This window comes from Macrobrachium rosenbergii, chromosome 2, assembly GCF_040412425.1.
Source record: "Macrobrachium rosenbergii isolate ZJJX-2024 chromosome 2, ASM4041242v1, whole genome shotgun sequence".
NCBI lineage: Eukaryota > Metazoa > Arthropoda > Malacostraca > Decapoda > Palaemonidae > Macrobrachium > Macrobrachium rosenbergii.
Genome location: NC_089742.1, coordinates 17,872,078 through 17,882,077, shown reverse-complemented (window position 1 = coordinate 17,882,077; position 10,000 = coordinate 17,872,078).

Sequence of the window (10,000 nt, the reverse complement as noted above, 5' to 3'; positions counted from 1 at the left end):
GATTTCCAGTGACTTAGTAGTCCTCTACTAAGAGGAGGGGTCAGTTAATTAATTACACCCGGAGAATTCCTTAGGTAAGTTTTGGCAATTGGAGCATCTACCAAGGGGCTGGACAGAGCTGTTGCCCGCCTATTTTAGAAAGGGGCATTCCATTTTGAAAATCTTAAAAAGGGAAGTATAGAAGCAGAGAGAGCAGAGTAGGAACAGACAGAAGCAGAAGAAGAAAGAGCCTTAGAGAGTGAGGTCATAGGCCTCACCAGTTGTGGGTTAAGAAGAAGAAAGGCTCACACTTTGATTCATACTTTGATTCATTTAATTCTGTAAATCTAATGTGTATTTTAATTAGTGTGTAATGAAGTGAGAAAGCATGCGCTGTGTCTTCTTAAGCCCCCTGGGACTCAAAACGACAAAACCAGAAATAGTAAAGCATCTATAAAGAAAAAAATAAACTTCTTGACTTGGACAACGAATAAGGGCATAACAGAAGGTGATAAAATCAACATTACAAAAGAAATTCACAACAGGGAATGTTTATTCAGATAATTAGATGGAACTGGCAGAGAATGAGTTGGCATGATCTTCGTTGGCATATGCACACAAGGCGTGGAGAGACTAAGAGGAGCTGTGAGCATAAAAAATAATGCAAAAAGGAGTACTCCAAATGTACTATGTACTGAAGCAATGATTGACCTAAACAGATAAAAGATGCATTTATACGGATATACAGAATATTTGAAGATGAATGATAGAAGAAAGAGATATGAAGGTTGTTGTTTGTGGTAGGAATGCAAAAGTTTTTAAGAACAATGAAAGACATTAGTGATAACGAATGCTGGGAGAGTCTACAAATGAAAATGGGACACACTATTAGTTTTCAGCTGCAAATAACGCACCTCGTATTTTTAGAGACGTTCTTTTCCTAGAAGAATATTTCCTGTAACCAGTCACTTGAAAACCATGTGAAAAACCAAACAGATCAGGCGATCTTTGTTAAAGAGGAGACAAAGAAAAACACTTGAGATCGCAAATTTAGTGAGAAAAATTAAAACAATACTATTAAACCAAACTTTAGAAGATAAATCCATTTTTTTAATCAAGTAGAATCCTTCACCTTTTAGCTAACGACCGCAGATTACCGGCGATTCGCTTTACTGTAAAGCTGACAAGGTAACAATGGTACCGATGCTGAGCTTTGCGAAGACAAGTGCTTTAGTATTTTCATTAATTTTCCAATGTTACACATTTCCTCTTCTTAGTTCAGCAGTGTCTGTCGCAGTTTTTTTATGTCTTACCCAACTTTCGGCAGCTTATGATATTTTATAGTTATTGATGGAAAGTTATGTGGGTAAGAGTTGTTGCAGACACAAAATAATTACTCAAGATAATTTTCCCTTAACTTTATACAACACGAGAAAAGTTGAAGAGAAAATTAGATGTAGATAGGCAGATGGGTAGGGGAAAATAAGAGAGTTTTACTAATCCCAGTAAATGACACTTTAACTTGAAAGGCCTATAGATTGAAAATATCTCTTTGGTACAAGCCTCTTATATTTCTCTCAAAACTACTAAGCCATCTGCCAAATTGGCACATGTGAATCAATAACAAAAATAAAACACCTTATTCATTGATATTTTTAAAAACTGACAGAGGAGCGTTGTTTGATTAAAAAATCGTCGCCTGTTAATACCTTCCAGAGCAAAATGAGGTTTCATGAATGACATTAGAAAACATGATCGATGGCCCTGGAAATTAAGAGGCAAAACTACCAATTACATGGTGGATCATCATTGAAATGGATGACATCAACTTTGAACTAAATATCAAGGTACTTTAGCTTTGATGTGCTTACATTATAAAGATTAACTCATGCATAGAATTCCCGGAGCATACTGATTTATTGATAAAGTAACTTGGCCTGCTGGATAGTACGAAGTGGAAAAACGCTGACATTTAACGAATTCAGGGGGTAACCAGGCCCGTGGCTCAAATAAATAAGGTGTGGCAACAGAGCGTGGGCCCACGGAGCTCCCCGAACTACTCCGCATGGTCAAAACCTTGCTGATCATGGCGCCCTTGCGGAGACTAGACGCAACTAATTCATCACGCCCTTCAGAGGAGACACCTTCAATTAACTGGCATTCGGTCTCCGGAATTCAGGGGCTACATTCCAGAGAGTGATGGATAACAAAACCGACTGACATTCCACCTCCATCTGCTTCGTCAGTGACATAGTCTTATTCTCCAGAAACTGAGGAACAGTCCCCTTTCATCGAGTTCCTAAGCAATCATTTTTCCGAAAACGGCGGAGGACCTCTACCCTCCAAGGACCCTCAAGAAAACTATTTGAGAACTACATGAGTTCCAGGGAATGTTAGATTATTACCAGAGATTCCTTCCCAAAATTGCCAGAAGCATGGCCCCACTGTAAGGCATCTTTAGCGACAGCACCAAGTCACCTGAATGTGGTTTCGACCGAGAAGCCTTCAAAGCAAAAAAGAAAGTCCTTGCCGGTGCCATGGACAAAGGCATTTCCTAACCCTAGGCTATTACTCACAATCAACGCGTCGTGACAGGCGCTGTCATAGAACATAAAATCAACAATTATCACCAATCCTCTCGGTTTCCGCAGTCGAAAATTAACGGCAGCAGAAAAAAACAACAACAGTGCTTTCGACAGAAGAGAACTTATCGTACATGCTTAATCAGACACTCCGGAAACATACCTGAGGGTCTGCCGTGTTTCACGATTCTGACAGATCTCCGCTTTGTCGCTGATCATTTTATTTAAAATCATTCTATTAACATGGAATTTTTAAATGGTATTGACAATATGAGCTGTATTTCATAACCATGAGTTTTATATGAGCAAAAAGCCTTTAGTGCGGGCATAACTAAACATTCGACAGTGCCTAAGTAAGGAAAACAGCACGGCATGAAACCTAGTTAAGTTATTACTTATGTAATATCCTTATCCATTTATAAAAAACCTTAATGGCAACAAAAGAGGGTCGGAATAATGCTCCAATAACCAAGCAATGTGAACTGAGTGTTGAAACGTTTGGCTTCAGATTTACTCATTAAGATTTTTATTTCCCTATGGAATTAAAGCCATAATGATTCTTGTGGTTAAATAAAAATTATCTTCTGTATAATGACCCCATCGAAGTAAGAACATGTGTGTAAAATACATATAAAGATTCTCCAATACCAAATATCTTATTACATTCAGATGGGGTCATTATGTACTAAACTCATCTGGAATTAAACCTATTCTTCCACCAAAATAAAAGATTTGCTTTGTACACGTTGTCAAATATTAGTGAAAATGCTATGGGTTGTAGACGCACATCATCAAATAAAATATGTATAATAGGCACAGGAATATGTAGTAATACAGAAACTATGTGATGAGCAGATATGATTATATATAATTACTAGTATACCTGCACATCGTCAAATGTGACAGTTATATAAAATAAAAGAAAGAAAGTGGTGTACGTCTTATTGTACAAGCACTTTCCTGATACTTACTCATGTAAGGTCAATAGCACGAAGGAGAGCTGGCGCCGGGATGAAAGACGGTTACTCTCAGCTTGGCTTGTTGCAGAGGGACATGATATATGTATATTCATTTCTTCTTTTTGTTATATCACATCTAATCATATAGAGAAGAACGCCATATAGACATATGCAAGTATGCCTTTATTTGCATATTTATCATATGATGAAGTAATTGTAATGACTATGGACTGACTAGAAAGGTTAAATTATGATCGGCATGAAAGATTTGGCACTGAGTTCATGCTTAGGAAAAAAAAAAAAAAGCATGAACTAAAACAAGAGCAACAGCAACGCATAACCATAAATGTCTTGGGAAAAATGATATCTCACTTAGGAAAAGGTTCCGTCATTTTCCAGCTAACCTCATTACAACGACTCCTCGTGTGGGCGTTATTGCAACTGTCAGAAGGAAGCGTGTTGTTGTGAATAGATGAGGAGGAAAAAATATCTTTCCATTCAAGGAGAGGAGAAGGAGTTCGCTTTCAATGCAAAAGCTATTCAGCGGGGCACGACTCTCGGGACCAGATCTCGAGTTCTGCCACATTACAAAAATAAAATGAAATAGAGAATCCCCATCAGCATAATTACGACATCTTCCAGGATTTACGTATTTTCATGATCAGGTTGTAAGTCGTAAACGAAAAGAATCGGGGAATAGGACGTCATTATCTTTGCAGAAATATTTCGTTTTGTAAGAATCGCAGACACTTGTTCGAAATACCAAGCATATCGCTGTCGCTTCTATTCGGAAAACTTGACGAAGTGCAATGCTAGGAATCGACACATACTTCTATAGATTGAATTAAGAGAACCGGAAAGGTTGGTTTTATATCTGGCCAATGATTTGGGTAGCAAATGGAAAAATTATCGGCCGCTTCATTTCGAAGGCTAATTCAAACTATGGCTTTGAGTGTAGTCTAGCGACTGGAATTTGTTGAAAAATGAGAATGGCTTGCTAGAAAGTGGATGAAGAAGAGGCTCGGGTAAAATACAGGGGAGTGCAAAAAGGTTATGAAGATTATGATTGAGGTTCGAGATAGTAGGGCGTTTCAGACAAAAGGCTGCAGCAATATGAAATGAAAACAGTAAGTGGTTGGTGACAAAAGAACTCAAAGAAAAGGAAAAGGGGATTATTAATTTTCAAGTGCAGTAACATGACATACTCGTATGAACAAATAGTATACTATTTAATGTTATCTTATATTCTAATATTGTATGAGGAATATAAGATATGTCGTCGCAAAATACTAACCAGGATGCAAACCTATATGCCTTTTCGGTTGATTTAATATATTTGAGTTTAAACAAAGAGTATAGAGAAGTAAAGAGAGGGGCGGGCTCTTTGTAATTGGAGTTCGAAGATGTCAACAACATGACAGGGACTCAGTTCTGTGCTGCAGTTAATTGCGTTTTTCAAGAAAGAAAAGGCCAGAGTTATCATTTTTTCGATCCCCCAAAGCCAAGGAAAGGTGAGTGATAGCTTTTCAGTTACATTTTATCAAAACTAAGTTCACACTAACGAAATCATGAGGTATGTTCATGGTTATTCTCTCGTTGTTCCTCTGACCAAAGAGTTTACTGTACTCTAAGCTCTCTGCATTGGTTGTTTCATTCACCATGTTTTGTCTAGACAGTACAATGGTTGCTGAGAGTTGTTGTAGCGAATCAGGCATTCTCTTACTTCTCAAGATATTTCATATAGCAGTATTTGTTTGTTTAATTGTGTTTCCCCCGGAAACTCTCAGTCATAGTCGCTTAGATTTCTTCTTTGTTTTATTCATCTTTCGGTAGTCTTTCTTGATTCTTCTGTCTTGTCTCTTGTTCGTTGTCTTCTTTCTTGCATTGTTACATTATTCTTCTTCTGCTCCTGTTGTCACACAAACTTTCCTGTAAAAATTAAGCACTGGTGGTGTAGTGTGGCATGAGGAGAAACGTGCTAAGTAAAAGTTTGTTTAAATTATTTAATTATTATACTGTATATTTGATTAATTAAGTAATTTGATTGATAAGACACCTTTTCATAAACTGTCAAATGCTCATGATGAAGAATGTACTGTGTGTTGATTTAATAGTAAACAGACTTTGTTGGGAAGATGGACCAATTGTTCAACTGTTTCAGTAGTGGAACTCGGCACCATTAACTTTTGGTGGAGTGTGGTATGAGGAGAAATGTGCTGAGTAAAAGTTTGTTTAAATTATATGATTATCATATATTTAAATAATTAATTAATTTGGTTGATATGACACCCTTTCACAAACTGTCAAATGCTCATGATGAGGAATGTATTATGTGTTGATTTAAGAGTACACAGACTTTGCTGAGAAGATGGACCAATTGTTCAACTGTTTCAATAAAATTAGACTCATTGCCAGTAGCCTACTGCAAAATGCGACATGTCATGAGTCTGAAATCAGCTCACAAGGAATTTCTAGTTAACTGCCTCACATGGTCGGATGGTATGAAATCACTTGGTCCGTGAAAGCTGCCTTGCCTCTCTGGATGGCAGATGGCAATCAAAGGTCTATTACAGTTGTGGGATGAGTTACATTTAAAGTACAAGCTGTCTTACCTATTAACCAACAGACTCAATCAAGATTGTTTGGAGAATTTATTTTCAATAATTCGCGGAAAGGTGGGTACAGGGACAACCCAGATTCATGTCAGTTCAGGAGTGCATTCTGCCAAGTCATGGTGGAAGCTATTATGGTTCCAAGTGATGGTGCTAACTGCCAAGAAGACATTGATACTTTCTTGGTAACTGTGAACAATATAGGGACTTCGGGCTTTGCAAAATCTGCAGTGGATGTTACATTCTTCTCTGCCAATTCCTGTATCGAGGAATGCAATGTGTTAGCATATATCACAGGTTTCATTGTGCATAAGATTCGTCACAAGGTTTGTAGAGAATGCAGGACAAAGCTTCAAAGTACTCTTGATCCACACAACCCTGTTCATGTTTTCCTTTCCAAGAAGACTTATGGTAACACACTAGGAGAGGAGCTAATTGTGCCAAGTACAGTCCTTTACGACATGATTACTCAGATGGAAAACGAGTATAGAAAGATGGTTTCTGACATTTACTACATAAGCAGAGTTCACTACAGACTTGTGACGGGCTTGGAGGAGAAGATGCAGGGAAAGTTTTTAGCTTGTTCTGTGTGCAACTGCAGGTTCTTCATTGTCAACGTCTTTATATGCCTCCGCCTTCATCACACTTTAAAAGATGTAAAGAAAAGTCTTTTAGTTGCAGGTCGAAAGAACCGAAAACTCATCTGTACTACCAAAATATAAACTTGCAGTGTAGGGCCCAGATGTACTATACATAATTGCGATATCTTAAGTTACAATGGCGTCTGTATCCTCATTTTTCTGGCTTTTCTTTTGATAATATTCCTGTTTTCCATTTAATTTCTGAATAATATGGTTAGAAACATATTGTATTTGTCAACAGTCGCAGAAAAAATAAAAAAAAAGTTTATTGCAATCTGGTATGTGACTATGTAATGTTGAAAAAACCTTAAAGAACCCAAAAATATAATGTAATGAACAAAAACTTAACTTTACACCATCATAAATGTTAGTGCATCCGGGCCCAGTATAATAAAATAAAGATATCAATTTCAGTATGATAAGATAAAGATATCAATTTACAACGGAGGAGTTTAAGTTTGTTTATAGTTTGGCCTGATATATCTTATAAACATTTAGTTATCTATATGATTTCCTTTCATCCATAATTTTCAATTTTTAATAAGCTGGTTAGCATCAGTAGTTATTGAAGAAAAGTTAAAGTATACCTTAGTTTTACCAGACCACTGAGCTGATTAACAGCTCTCCTAGGGCTAGCCCGAAGGGTTAGACTTATTTTACGTGGCTAAGAACCAATTGGCTACTTACCAACGGGACCTACAGCTTATTGTGGAATCCGAACCACATTATAGCGAGAAATGAATTTCTATCACCAGAAATAAATTCCTCTAACTCTTCATTAGCCGGTCGGAGACTCGAACTCGGACCTAACGAGTACAAGCTCACAACTCTACCGACTCGTCCCACGAAGAGCTTAGTTACTGATAGAGGATAAGCTGTATGTATTTACTAATTTTTTTCCTATAGAATCTTAAATAATCAGTCAGATGAATACATTGCTATATAAATAATAAAAGATCAGGAGATAGTGTACAACCAACAAAAGAGCTAACATTCGTCTTAAACATTAGTGTAAAGTGTATGCCAGTACAAACAAATGCTGTCACACTTTCACGACTCCGGTAACATGGCGACACCGGTCCCTCAGTTACAATTTTCCCAAAAGGACTCGCGCGACTGTCCACTCTTTACTTCTCTATACTCTTTGGTTTAAATAACTATCACAGATACCCACGTGTTACAAACTTTTTAATCAGCTACTTTGGTGGACATGGACTGATTTCGATTCTACTTACAGATACTGGAAATGAACGAATTTGTTGTCCAACAAGACGTGATCCAATATTTATATCCAGACAACAGAATGGATAAAGTCATCTGCCCACATATGTATCATGTCTATATGAATCCTTGTCAACGTGAGGTCAAAATCACCACGTATAATTACTTGGGATGTAAGTACGTAGGTAAAGCTTATTGATATTAAAAGAGGGTTTTATTAACTAACATTTTTAGTATAAGTGACCAAGCAAACATCTGCCATGGCGGAGAAGGATGAATTTCGTTTCTCAGTACAGAACCTGAATTTAATATGAATACATCATAGATGAGTCGAAACGAACATAGAGCTTTCTTGACTGCTAAGTGGGTTCAAAACAGGGAAGGTACTCTTCTCATACAAAATTACCTTATCCCTCAGAGTGTAAGAAGTTATTCTCAAGATAAAGTTCAAAACCAAAGGAGTATATATATATATATATATATATATATATATATATATATAATATAATATATATATATATATATATATATATATATATATATATATATATATATATATATATATATATATATATATATTACAATTTCCCTGGGTTTATATTTTACGGGCCGGCAGCAGAGCTTTATTTAATTGGCCTTGGAGTTCTGACTTGCGTAGAGAGAAATCGTAAAAAAATATAAGAAAAGGCGAGCATTTGGAGCTGAAGGCTCCTAATTCATGAGAAATGTTACGTAAACACTTGGGATAGATTAAAAATTATATTTACAAAAGAAAGCATTTGAAGGGAAACTGGATAGTAGCTGATAAAGGGCTTGCAACCCTGAAGATCCTTCTACTGGAGTCTTCATTAATGGCAAGGCACAGACAAGATGAGTCCACTGTGAATGAGTCCCTGCAAGAGAGATTTACACATTACTTGCCAGTAAAGGAACAATTTAACACAGAATAAGTCTCGAGTTTTCACTGAGGGTGCCAAAGGCTCGAGGAATGAATAACCACTTTACACTCGAACACAGGACATTGGAAATGGCACTGGATAAACTGGCACAAGGACAGAAGTGAAATGCTGGTACTCCAAGCTTTCTAAAGGGCAAACTATCGTGACCGAAAAGTCTTCACTCGCACTTTACCTTAGGGGAAGCTGGTCTCTGATGAAGAAGGACGAGGTCACCGACGATGCAAGCTGTCCACCCAAGTGGCTGGGTATGGAGTCGGACAGGGACTGAAGGGTGATCTCTCAACCAGGTTACCACTCGCCCGTATATGGGTGTCCCTCAAGACCGATTGCAAGCGGTCCTGCTCCCTGTGTACTAAATGCTTGTATATGCTGCTGTCTTTTTCCTTATAAGGTGTCCGATGCATCATGACGTGGTGTGTCAACCACCAGGTGTTCAATCGATTCGGTGACCTCTTCCCAGGTTTCTGGTTGATTATAATAGCTCCCACGGGAAGATAACATACGAGCCTTCATTCGGGCTTGTTTGTTGATATCTAAGAAAGTCAGCACAGCTGATTTGCTTTACTCTTCTCCCAACAAGAAACGGAAAAACTTTTAATTTACTCTATCCCAACACGAAGTGGAGGAGAATAACTACACGCATTAATACTAAACTACTTTAACATGGCCCGTGTTCTTCAATTTACGGTATACGTGTAAACAGATAAAACAGCGTTTATTTTCTGTAGAAACCGTATCCCCTTCGTGATGTGTAATGACGATACATAATTCGTCAACTCGACAGCTGATGGCCTGCTGACAGTGGTGGGCGAGCGAGGTACGCGAGTTTAATTCGCAACTTTAAACCACGCTATTTTATCACCTGTACTTTACTTACAACTCGAAATTTACAAGGCTATAAATAGCTACTCAGCTCAATCGTATTATGACGAGGGGTCTGGGGATAAAACAGAGTTCTTGAAGGAAGGAAGAAAAAATAATAATAACAAACGGAAAAATTTACAGAGAATGAAAACCACTGACCACATACAGAAGGCCCGGAACACA